Source organism: Trachypithecus francoisi, unplaced genomic scaffold (genome assembly GCF_009764315.1).
Source record: "Trachypithecus francoisi isolate TF-2019V2 unplaced genomic scaffold, Tfra_2.0 Lachesis_group8, whole genome shotgun sequence".
NCBI lineage: Eukaryota > Metazoa > Chordata > Mammalia > Primates > Cercopithecidae > Trachypithecus > Trachypithecus francoisi.
The window spans coordinates 111,618,464-111,630,566 of NW_022681473.1; the positions used below are offsets into that span (position 1 = coordinate 111,618,464).

General features: G+C 47.6%; 1 non-coding gene across 1 annotated transcript; it reads left to right on the top strand.

The window, feature by feature from the left end:
- Positions 1-2,309: 2,309 nt before the first annotated feature.
- Positions 2,310-2,445, top strand: LOC117081855. Its single transcript, XR_004436328.1, has one exon. It is a non-coding gene; the product is annotated as a U8 small nucleolar RNA (small nucleolar RNA).
- The last annotated feature ends 9,658 nt before the right edge of the window (positions 2,446-12,103 follow it).

The following is a 12,103-nucleotide window of genomic DNA, read 5'->3' on the forward strand; positions in this document are numbered from 1 at the left end:
TTGGTATGAACAGTCTGGGTGCTGCGGATGATTGTAGATGGCAGCAGGAGGCAGACAGGCTCCTGGGCAGAAAGGGTCAGGTCCCCAGTGAAGACCCACCCTCAAGCCCCAGATGGCCTGAAGCCTGGGGCTGGGAGTGTCAGGTCTGGGTGGAGTTCATGGCACAGACTGAGAACTTATGGTGCTTTTTCTGGCCTGCCCATGGCTGCTCATGGTCTAGTCAGGACGCACTTCCTCCCTTCTGAAGCCCATAAAAACCCCAGACTCAGCCAGACACACAGAGACATTGGTACTACCAGCTATAGGAAGGAGCTACCAACTTCGGTTCTCCTGGACTGGTCAGGATGACCTGCCTGTGGAAAGGAGCCACCCACTTCAGGTCTCCTGAGAGCTGTCCTGTCACTCGGTGAAACTCCTCTCCACCTTGCTCACCCTCTAGTTTTCTGTGTTTCTCATTCTTCCTGGATGCAGGACAAGAACTCAGGACGCTGCAGGACGGAAAGAGCTGTAACACAGAGAGAGCTGAAACACAATCCTTCTCCTCCCCCACCCCAGTTCGCGACATTGCAGGCAATGAGAAGTAGAGAAGAGCTGCTGCCCTTTGATGACCCTAGACCCAAGGGGTCTCTGAACAAGGGCTGTGACCTCATCTTTGGGGCTCTGTGGTTCCTGGCGTCTCCAAACTTCTGGGGGCCACCATGCTCCCTGGTGCCCACAGTGGAAGCCGCTTGTGGTACACCTGGTCCAGCTGCAGCCTTGCGTGGAGCTGGTGCCTGTGCTGGCTCCTGGAGCTGCTCACCCTGCTGCAGCTGGCATGCCTGGCTGTATGCAGTGGCCAGACCCTGTGTTTGCTCACACACCCTTTGCTGTTCTGCACCTGACTTGCCCTTGGTAGGCATGGGATCCGAGCTGGTCATGTGAGCCAAGCACAGCTTGCAGGGCTGAGTGGGTGCAACAAGCCCAGCGGGCCCAAGCAAAACTCAAAGATGTCACCGGCCACAGAGGTTTCCTGCTGGAAAAGCGACAATCTAAGGATCCTGTGACACCAGCACTTTGGGAGGCTGAGGCAGGCAGATCACTTGAGGCCAGGAGTTTGAGACCAGCCTGGCCAATGTGGTGAAACCTGTCTACTAAAAATAGAAAAATTCACTGGATGTGGTTGCACATGCCTCTAATCCCAGCTACTTGGGAGGCTGAGGCACAAGAACTGCTTGATCTTGGGAGGCAGAGGTTGCAGTGAGCTGAGACTGTACCACTGAATTCTAGCCTGGGTGAAAGAATAAGACTCTGTCTAAAAATATATATATATAGATGGCCAAGGGAATTTTAAACACAGAAATACCACATATATTTAAGTCATTCACCTCTACATGCCTGCAAAGTAGATGTCCCTTGAAGGCAGCGACCTGACCCAACGCCCTGCACATACAGGTGCTGCCACTGGGTGCTGTTAATAAACAGCTTATCTGGTGCTTGAAGCTGCTAAATTAATGATAGAGGAGACCAAGTCTGTCTTCTGCTCCTATCTCTCCTCTTCAGCATTTTCCTGCTTCTCTTTGGTTCCATTGTCTTCCCATTTCAATCCCCAAGTAGGCAGTTCAAGTTAAATTCCTACCTTCCTGAGAGTCCCTAAAGCTGTGCCCCTCAGGCAGCACCCACACCATATGGCCTGCCCCATCACAGCCTGCACCATAATGTCCTATATGTCATTGGAAAGGATGGAGAGGGAACAGCTAGGCAAGGGTTATAGTAGGATAATGATTGGAAAGGAAGCCTATTTGCTAGCTTTAGGAATGATGCCAGCAATTTTAAGGCAGTGTAAGAAGTTTCAGTCTGGTAGGAGGGAGAGGGAATTGTCTTCATTTGGAGAGATTTCTCCTCTCCCATCTTCTCCACTCTAAAACCACAAGTCAATCTAGAAAAGTTGGTGGTGTGTGGTTTGGTAAATAAGTTCAGCCTTTGACATGAAGATTGACCTGGTTTGACATTGATTGATTGATTTGACATGCAGATGACCTGAGATTGGTGCTCCTGCCAGTCTTAAAAACAAACGAACAAACAAAAGCCCCTAAGCTTTGGACCTGACCTAGTTGTTTACCACATGTTTGATTTCAGGCCAGTTTCCTGTCTGTAAAATAAGGGTGATTGTAATGCTTCCCTTTCCTATTGCACAGAGATATGATGATAAAGTAAGCCATTCTACATTCTATGTGTGTGTTGGGGAGGGAGTGGGGGAGGGATCATGTCTGTTTTGCTTCCTGTATTTCCATATTGTTTAGAAGATGCTCATTAATACTTGACTTAATGAACTGTCAGGTGGGATAACCCTTCCCTGTTCCTCCTTTTGGAGGGCAGATAGAACATGATGATTGGAGATGCATGAAATGTGTGACTAACGTCTCTGTGTAATCAGGACTTGCAACACCCTGATTGCTCCTATCTGATTCTTTCTGAACAAAACAAAACAAAACAAAAGAAAAACTCGACTTAATGAATAAATGGTGGACTTAGGTCGACTCCCAAATCATTGGTGCCCAAGCTTTAACGTGCATCAGGATCACTCGAGGGTCTTGTTCACACTCGACTACCAGGACCCACCCAGAGAGTTTTCGGTTCAGTAAGCCTCGGGTGAGGCCCAAGAACCTGCATCTAAGGACTTCCCCATGTGCTGTGGCGCTGCGGGCAGGGACGGAGGGGCCCAGGGGCAGGCGGCAGCACGGGAAGAGGCCAGCAGGTGGCGCGATCGCCGAACCCAGCCTTCCCCGGGCGCCGAGGGAAGCGGGTCGGCGGCGGCCACACCTGCACAAGCGCCCGCTCTCCCAGGCAGCAGGGGCGGCGGCGGCCTGGCTGGCTGCGCTGCAGAGCGTAGAGCGGGAGCGGCGTGGAAGGAATTCGGGGCTCTTTCGCCGCCTGTCTCCTTTTACTGCTGGTTGCCCTCAAGGGAGCCCTCTCTCCCTCTACACGCGTTTGGGCCTTACCAGCCGCCTGAAGCGGCGGCATCCATCCCAGCAAAGCGTGCCTTCCATCCTCCGGAGAAAACAGTCTTTGAGCTTGCTTTTCAGTGAACCCACTTTGGGGACTGAACCCTTGCGACTAAGAAAACCCCTCCTAAAGTTTAATGGAACGATCACATCACACGTGGTTGACGAAGCCCTTCCCTACTTGCTACTTGCCTTGTGTGACACACTGTCACGGCCCGGGCTTCCGGCTTGGTGGAGCGGACACGATCGCTGCTCCAGCTGCGGACTTCGGGCTCCTTCCCTGAGCCAGCCGGAGAGCGCTGCCCGCTTTAGAGAACTGTTGGGAGGCTGCTGGGCGACAACGCGGGAAAAGCGCCTTTCACAGCATAAGGACTCAATCCACATTAAGGAAGTAGGCAGGAAAAAGTGTCAGTCGAATAGCCAGTGACAGTCCCTTAGGGGAGAAATGAATCTGGGTTTAGCTGTCCAGTAGAACGCTGCTGTCTACACTGTCCAGCCCAGAGGTCACTAACCATAGGTGGCCACTGAGCACGTGAAATACCGCGAGGGTGATCAGAGAATTGAATTTTAAATTGTATTTAATTTTCATTAAATTTAAAGTATTAGACCGCACAGGTTTAGCAGAACGCCTTGCTGAATTGTGAAAAGACGTCCCTTAAGCCTTAGGGCATGGCTGGCAATGGGTAAGAGGTAGTTAAATCTCTCTGCCTTAAAAGGTATAGGAATTTTAGGGGGTGGGGCAATCTGCCTAGCAAGGAAAGGAAGAGAGGTTAGGGGGAAAGGGCCAGAGGCATTGCGAGGCATTAGTGACTAAGCCAATGAGAAAGGAAGTCAGTAAAACCCCTCCGGTGACAGAAATGGCTCAAGGGGAATTTAAAACTGGAGTGCGTAATATTCAGTCTGTCGTTTACTGAGCAGCAGAATGGTGTTGCTTCTCTCTGTTGCCCATCCCTTCAGAAATGTCTGCTTAACACAGAGCCTGGAGGTGGCAGCAATTAGGGAGTGAAGACATGACAAGATGTGGGGGTGTCCAGTGGAGGGTGATTGGTTCAGGAAAGGTGAGAGCAAATTCAGGAGGGAACAGGAGAGAGAAAGAATTCAGCACAAGCAGGATCTAGGGATTGAGAGACTGCAGTGATATTGTCAGAAGGACGCCTTTTCCGCTGCAGAGGGGATGGAGATTTTTGAACCACTTTTAATTAAATCTTAAAGGTAACAGCAACTCCAGTCAGTGGGAGGACTTGAACATCTAGGCCTTTGCTTCAAAGCATTTCTTCACATTAATGCTTCCTGACTTAAATAACCTCACAGAGCAGGCATCTCTTGAAGGGCCTCACTTCTGACTGCAGGTGTGAGTGAGACAGGAGGCCAGGAGGGCTTGAGCAATGGTACAGCAGGCAGACGGGAAGCAGAGGCATTGGCGTCTTGCTAAATTTATAACGCATAACGTCGTTTTTTCTGGACTTTTGTCTCTCTCTGTGGTGTCTAGCAAAATGAACCGCTGTCCACCTGCTCCCAATTTCTGTAGTTGTGTGTATGTATGTGTGTGTATGACAGACAGAATAGATGCAAAGTGAGGTGCAGCTTTGGTGCTGGGCATACTTCATGTGCTGAAACACAGCAACTCCTAGTCATTGTCTCTGCTGCAGTCTTAGAAAATAACTCCTGAGGGTGATAATGTGGCATCAACCTCCTCTTCAAGTGATTCCATGACAAAACTCTCAGATGAGGCCCCGTCCACCACCCCTTCCCTGCCTGGAACCTAGAGGTAGATGAAACATCACTTCTTAGTAGCCACCTGTGACTCATAGCCCCAAGAGCTGCCTCTCTGACCAGGAAGGCTTTGAATAGAGAACCGGGAAGGGAGAGATTGCAGGCTTTGCAAGAGAAGGGACTTGTGTTTTCCCTGGTCCCTCTGTTGTATCCAAGTAAAGCTAGTTCTCCAGCTACTGCACATGATAATTTATTTGATCCTGTTTTTGCCCACAGGATTTCCCAGCCACTCCTTACTGTACCCTCTACCTTCTACCCTGTTCTGTAGTAACCTCCTTGAAGAAATGTCACCTAGTGGAACCTCCTGATGTCACTCCTGTGAGCACCCTCATGTCCATCAGCATGGCTGCTCTGGGCAACTCCCAGTGGAGATGAAGCAAGTGGATAATCCCCAGTGGGGTTCGAGAATATCACATGTTTTTCCAAAAAGCTCCCATTAAAATAAATATATTATCTGTTGGGGAGAGAATGGCAGCATTCAGCTGGCAAACTGGCAAGGAATATTCCATCAGATTAAATAGAAGTCACTGGTCTAGGAAGGGAAGCTTCAGAGAAGAGAGGTTTTTTTTTTGTTTTGTTGTTTTGTTTTTTTGAGACGAGTCTTTCTCTGTCACCCAGGCTGGAGTGCATTGGCACGATCCCGGCTCACTGCAACCTCTGCCTCCCGGGTCCAAGCGATTGAAAAGAGTATTTTTTAATGAGGGCAAGATGAGGGATGGAGGAGAAGGATGGAGATGGATGAGAGGGAAATGGAAAACTAAAGGGTAGCACTCTCTGAAAGGGGCAAGCAGGAAGAATTTTATTTTGCATGAGATAGGGAGGAGAATGAATCTTGAGATTTTTAAAGTGAGATTAACATGGATTCAGGTTGTGGCTCAGCCACCATCTGTGCGACCCCCTTGGGGGCCCGTCTCAGGAGGTTTATTTTCCTTATGGGTACAGGGGGTCATGAGGATCTCATGAGATGATGTGTGTAAAACTCACACCTTAGAAGGCACATGCATACTTCATGTTTGTTTAAGATTGGCCACCTTTCCTGCCACAGGAAGGAAAAACAACAGTCACAGCAAAGGCCAGGAGGAATCTGTGTGCATTTGTGTAGTTGTTATACCTCTCAGAGCACTTTCCTATAGGTCATTACGATTGCCCAAGTTCTAACAACCTCAAGAGGTAGAGAGTCTCCAGCAGTGCCCCTGCTTGCAGAGAGTGGCGTTAAGATCCCATTCAGCTTGGTGGTAAACTAGAGCAGAACTTTTGAGTCTTCTCAGCCCTGAATCTGGTCTGGTTCTCAAAGGCTTTTTGATAACCCATGCCCCACCTTTAACCCTGGCATGTTTAGTGTAGTTAATTAGTTGGGCAGAGCATAATGTATGCACTTTTGAGAGACACTGATTGTGTGTGGTTAATTGGGAGCTTGTCTGGGTGTGTGATGTCTGTCTGCCGTGCACTGTGAAAGGCAAAGTCTGCTGCCTTTGCAGGAAATAAGCAGTTGACACTGCTGTTTTCCTGCTGTGCCAAGCCAGCCAGAAGGAACGTTGCCAGGTTCTTAAGGGCTTCTGGGCCCAGCTTTGCTGATGAAGATACAGTAACCTGAAGTGCTTTGATGAGGCCATGTGCAGATTAATTCGGGTTCAAGACTATGCTGGCATGAACTGAGCTTTGAGGGATGGGTACAAAAAAGAGTACCAGGTACACACAAGGCAGGGGCAAAAAAACAAAGGGTGTCCCAGTAAGGGAGCAACATCATCACTGACTACCACTCTTTTAATACAACGAACACACCATCTATGGAACAATTACTATGCGTCAGGTACGTGCTGGGTGTTTTTCTTACATGATCTCTTTGAATCATCACAGCAACCCTATAAGAAACCATTTATATTACTCCAAATTGCAGATGAGGAAACAAAAGCTCTCTTAGCAAGGTTGAATAACTCATCTAAGGTATGTAATAGAAAATATGGAGGGATCATTTGAATCTCAGGATTTCTATCTTCAGATCATTTGCTTTTTACACCTGCACTGTATTGTCTGTCGCCTAACTGATCTGATAAATGACCCAGATCACAATATGGATTGGCAAGAGGTGGGAAATATCTTATGGCATGGTTATTTTGTTGGAGAGGGTTGGCCTGTCTCCACAAAAAGGGCCAGGTCAATTCTACTGCACCAAGACAGGATTGCAAGGGCCAGGGCCACACTGTGTCCTCCTTTCTAAATCCCTCTAACCAACTGAACACACAGGAAAAATTCACAAGATCCCCAGTGGGGTTCGAGAGGATCACATGTTTTTTCAAAAAGCTCCCATTAGAATAATTACATTATCTGGGTAGTGAAGTGAAATGAGAATGGCAGCATTCAGCTGGCAGACTGGCAAGGAATATTCCACCAGATTAAGTAGAAGTCACTGGTCTAGGAAGGGAAGCTTCAAGAAAGAGAGCATCTTATTTTTATTTATTTATTTATTTTTGAGACGGAGTCTTACTCTGTCACCCAGGCTGGAGTGCATTGGCACAATCCCGCTCACTGCAACCTCTGCCTCCCAGATTCAAGTGGTTGAAGAGAGTATTTTTTGATGAGGGGTGGTGGAGAAGGATGGAAAGCGATGAGAGGGAAATGGAAAACTAAAGGTGGCACTCTTTGAAAGGGGGCTATGCTAGATTACTTTGTCCAGGTTCCTCAGAGGAGTGGGCTGAGCACTGGGATGGGGTCCTGGTAAGGAAGGAGGTTGCACCCAGGATAATCATATTACTACGAGTTACCAGTTACTGAGCACTTACCATGAACCAGGCATTTTGCTAAGTGCTGTCTATATCTCACATAATCCTCATCGTAACATCATGAAGTGGGACCAGTTATATCCATTTATCTATGCAAAAACTGAGACTTAGTTTGAGTAACCTGCTTGGAGTCTGACGAGAAAGGCTGCAGCTGTGATTCAAACCCAAGTCAATTTAAAGCTAAGCCAAGCCTCTCAACCTGGATGCTCTGCTACCACCATTCTAGGCAACCAATAAATGTGCTGAATTGATTTGGAGATTAATTATCACCACCACCACCCTTTCCTTAATAATATGAGTGGCCTTGTGAATGTGTGGGCTCCCAATCACCAGAGTGGCTCACTTAGAGCCTGTCTGAGAGATCACACCCTGCGGGAGGCCGGACAGAACCGTCTCTGCAGCCCCACCAGATCTATCAGATCTTTTGATTTAGTCAACTTTCGGGGTAAACAGGGTCATTTCAGACCATCTGGAGAAGCATATTGGCAATTCTCAGAAAATCTTCAGTAGCTCTCTGAACTCTAGGAAGCACTTCTTAAGCCAGCCTCTAAGCTGTCCCTACCATCTTATGGCCTTTTACTCTGAGACCAAGTCGAAAGGAGCTGGGAGCCAGGCTGATGCATTCTTCCCCAGGCCTCTTCTTCGCCGTTCACTTCTGAGCACTCTTTGCTCACCGTTCCATAAAGAAGTCTCTCTCTTCCTAGTTGACCTTGCCTCAGCTCAGTCTTTCCCTCAATATTAAACTGAAAACATGGAAATTCAACCAAAGTGAAGGCTTCCTTTACCCCAGCAGGTCCTGCAAGCATTTAATAAGTTGTGTGGAGATGTAAAAAGAGATCATGAAGCAGTTGATAAGAATAACATTTCTTGCCATGAGAGCCCTTATGCAGGAGGACTAGCAAAAAAAAAAAAAAAAAAGAGAGAGAGAGAAGCTCAGGAGCATTGACAGTACATGAAATAAGATTTGCTTTTGGAGAACAGAGAAGTTTTGAGATGAGAACATGCTGCATACCAGCAGAAGAAGCAGTGAGTTCTGAAAGTGGGGAGGGGGATTGCAGGGGTAGAAGTAGCAACAGAGTTCCATCAGGTGAGGGGATGAATGTCAGTAATCCCAGCGCTTTGGGAGGCCGAGGGGAGGATCCCTGGAGCCTAGGAGTTTGAGACTGGCCTGAGCAACATGCAAGACCCAGTCAATACTCTAAAAAATTTTAGAATTAGCTGGAATTGCTCCCTGACTTCCCAGCTCCTTGGGAGGCTGAGGTAGGAGAATCTCTTGAAGCCTGGGAAGTCACTACAATGAGCTATGACCAGGACGCTTCACTCCAGCCTGTGTGAGAGAGTGAGACCCTGTCTCAAAACAAACAAACAAACAAACAGACAGACAGACAGACAAACAAAAAATCTCTATCCCGTGGCAGCCTTGGACATAATTGCAGTGCATAGAAAAATCAATCGGCAAGCTTTTACTGAGCACTGGGACACAATGGCAATGTGAAACCAAAAGACCAGGCCCCTTTGCAAGGAGAGTGCAGAGTACTGGGGAGATAAAAATAGCACACTTGAAACAATTAGAGAGCAATTAATGCCAAACTGTCTGGTTCTGACTCAAGTACAACAGGACTCCAGAGAGTGGAGGAAGCCTGGTGAGCTGGAATAGTCAGCCAGGCAGGCGTAGGGAAAGCTCCCAGGGACCCCAAGGTCTTGGGCATCACATGCTTTGAGGAAAAGAGGCTACTCCTGTGGAATGCTCTGCTTGCACAATACACACAACTCAAACTAACCACAATCTTGCCCTTCCAGAAGTTTTCAATTAAAAAGCAGAACATAGTGCTTGACCTATGACAACTTTGCTAGATAAACGGATGAAAGAACAAGTGATTGGAGTCCTAGCACTTCTTAGGGATAACTGAGGAAGCAAGGGAGTGGAACTGGCATGGTTGCAGAAATATTCCTTGGTCTACTGGATCCTTTCTGAGGGCAAGGACTTTGCCTTTCTTCCATATTTATTCAGCCTCCACCATACAAAAAAATATTGTGCTGGCCCTGAAAATGAAAAGTCTGGAGATGGAACAGACGTAGTCTATGAGCTTCCAAACGGCTCATACAAGAGCTTCCTTTGAAACCTGGAGCTTAATTCTTTACATCATGCCTTAGAGGACTGGATATCCTTTCCCTAAACACACATTTACTAAGTCAATCATAAATTCTGTAAGTACTTTGCACCTACTATGTGCTAGATAATGTGATATGTAGTCAAGATAAGCATTGAAAAACAGTGTTTTCTTCTAAAAAGAGCTTATTGTCAGCCGGGTGCAGCTCACGTCTGTAATCCCAGCACTTTGGGAGGCCGAGGCAGGAAGACCACCTAAGGTCAGGAGTTCAAGACCAGCCTGGCCAACATGGTGAAAACCCGTCTCTACTAAAAATGCAAAAATTAGCTGGGCATGGTGGATGGCGCCTATAATCCCAGCTACTAGAGAGGCTGAGGCAGGTTCAAGAATCTCTTGAACCCAGGAGGCGGAGGTTGCAGTGAGCTGAGATCCCGGGATTGCACTCCAGCCGGGTCAACAAGAGCAAAACTCCCTCTCAAAAATAAATACATAAAATCAAAAGAGCTTATTGTCAAGTAGAGATAAATAGTCACATATTTAGTGCAGTACATAATTGCTCTCATGGCATGTCGCACAATGTGTGGGGAGAGCTCAAGAAAAAGGTCACCTAAGCTGTCCAGAGGAGTGAAGACCGAGCCCACAGAGGAAGAAGCATTTGAGTAGATTCTGGAGGGAGGTCTATCAGGGGCAAGGTGTGGTAAGTGGGAATAACACGTAGGCAGGTGGACTGGAATGTGCAAAATCTGGATGCATGAGAGGACTTAGTAACATGTTCTGTGAGCTGGGAATAACTGAATACTACTAGGGCATAACATTCTGAAGGAGTAGTAGAAGATGACAGACAGAGCAGCCATTATCTGTCTAACATCAGATTATCTTTCCCCAACTATCTGTCCCCAGTTTTGACGGACTGTGGATGCCATGCCAATAGAACAGATTGCGTCATGTTGAAGACTGAGGGGCCATCGAGGAATGTTGGGTGGTGGAATGATGGGATCAGATTTGTGGATAAAAAAGAACCTTCTATCAGCTGCATGGAGGAAGGTGGGAGTAAGGTGGAGGTAGCCTGGGGAAGGATAACTGAGGCAAGAGACAGAGAGGCCAAACAGGATGTCTTTGCAGCACTTCACACAAGAGACCATGAGAGCTTTCAGGCAAGGGCAGTGGAGAAAGGACAGGGAGAGCCTAGAAAGCTACTTACTTTGATTTCAAAGTCAACAGGGTTTGGTTACCAATCGGATGTGGAACGAGGGACGGGAGATGAGGAGAACTGTGAAGGTGGCAGTGGCGAGGGGCTCAAGCACCACCAAGCAATCCTCTTGTCTTCATTCCCCCGGGTTGCCTCTTCCCTAACTCATTATCTTTCTCCTGCAGGACCTCTGGAACACTACACCAGAGTAAATAAACTCCCCTGCTTCCTCCAGTTCTTCCTGGAATCCTGCACCCTGATTTGAATGGAAACTCACTCTTACACAAGGGCACTGCTTCTCCTGCTTTGGCTCCTCTGAGGGATGCTCATTCTCCCATCCCCAGTGCCAGCCAGACAAGTAGCCCTGACAAACAACTTTAAAGTTTCCCAGTTCTGCTTCCAAGTCATACACTGCTGCAGTCCTAATGTAAACATTGCTCCTTTGAAGCCCACACCCTGCTGCCATATTCTTTCTTGTAAGTGTCATTTTCCTGGCTCATGGAAGACTTTAGGGCCTGGCTCCATGTCCTCCCCTTCACCCCCAGACCTGCCGTCATCCTGACTTCTGTGTCTATGAGGATGACGTATCCAACAGTCAAGCTTCAGAGTGACACTCACAGCCATTCTACTTCACCCACTCACACCTATGGCCACATCCTGATTTTGTCCTCATCTGAAATGGTTTCATCTCCACAACCTTTAACTCAATGGGCACGTTCTGACCGCAGTGTCTTATCCTCCCACGTCTCCAACCTCTTTGCTTTTACTGTGCCTATTCCCTAATTTTAGTAAGATCTCTGGCCATGTTGCCTCTCCATTTGTAGTCATCTCTCAATCTACTTCTTCCTCAATTTCCTTCTCCAATCAGTCTAGAAAACAAAATATATTACTTCATCATTATATCAAAAAGATTTTTTAGATATTATTTGCAGAGATGAGGTCTCACTATGTTGCCCAGGCTGGTCTCGAACTCCTGGGCTCAAGCAATCCTGCCACCTCAGCCTCTCAAAGTGCTGAGATTACAGGTGTGAGCCACCACGCCGCCATCATTATTGTTTGATTATCCTTGTTTCTCATTCACCCTCATCTTTTGCTTTTCTTCAACAAAACCCCAATTCCTAGACCAATGCAGCCATCTCCTGCCTTCCTTTATACCTGGCTCAGGCCCAAATCTTGATGTTCCCTCTTGACTCTTGACGTTCCCTCTTGACCCCAAACAGTCACCATGCCCTACCAATTCTCATTCTCCTTCCCAAATACCTCTCCAGC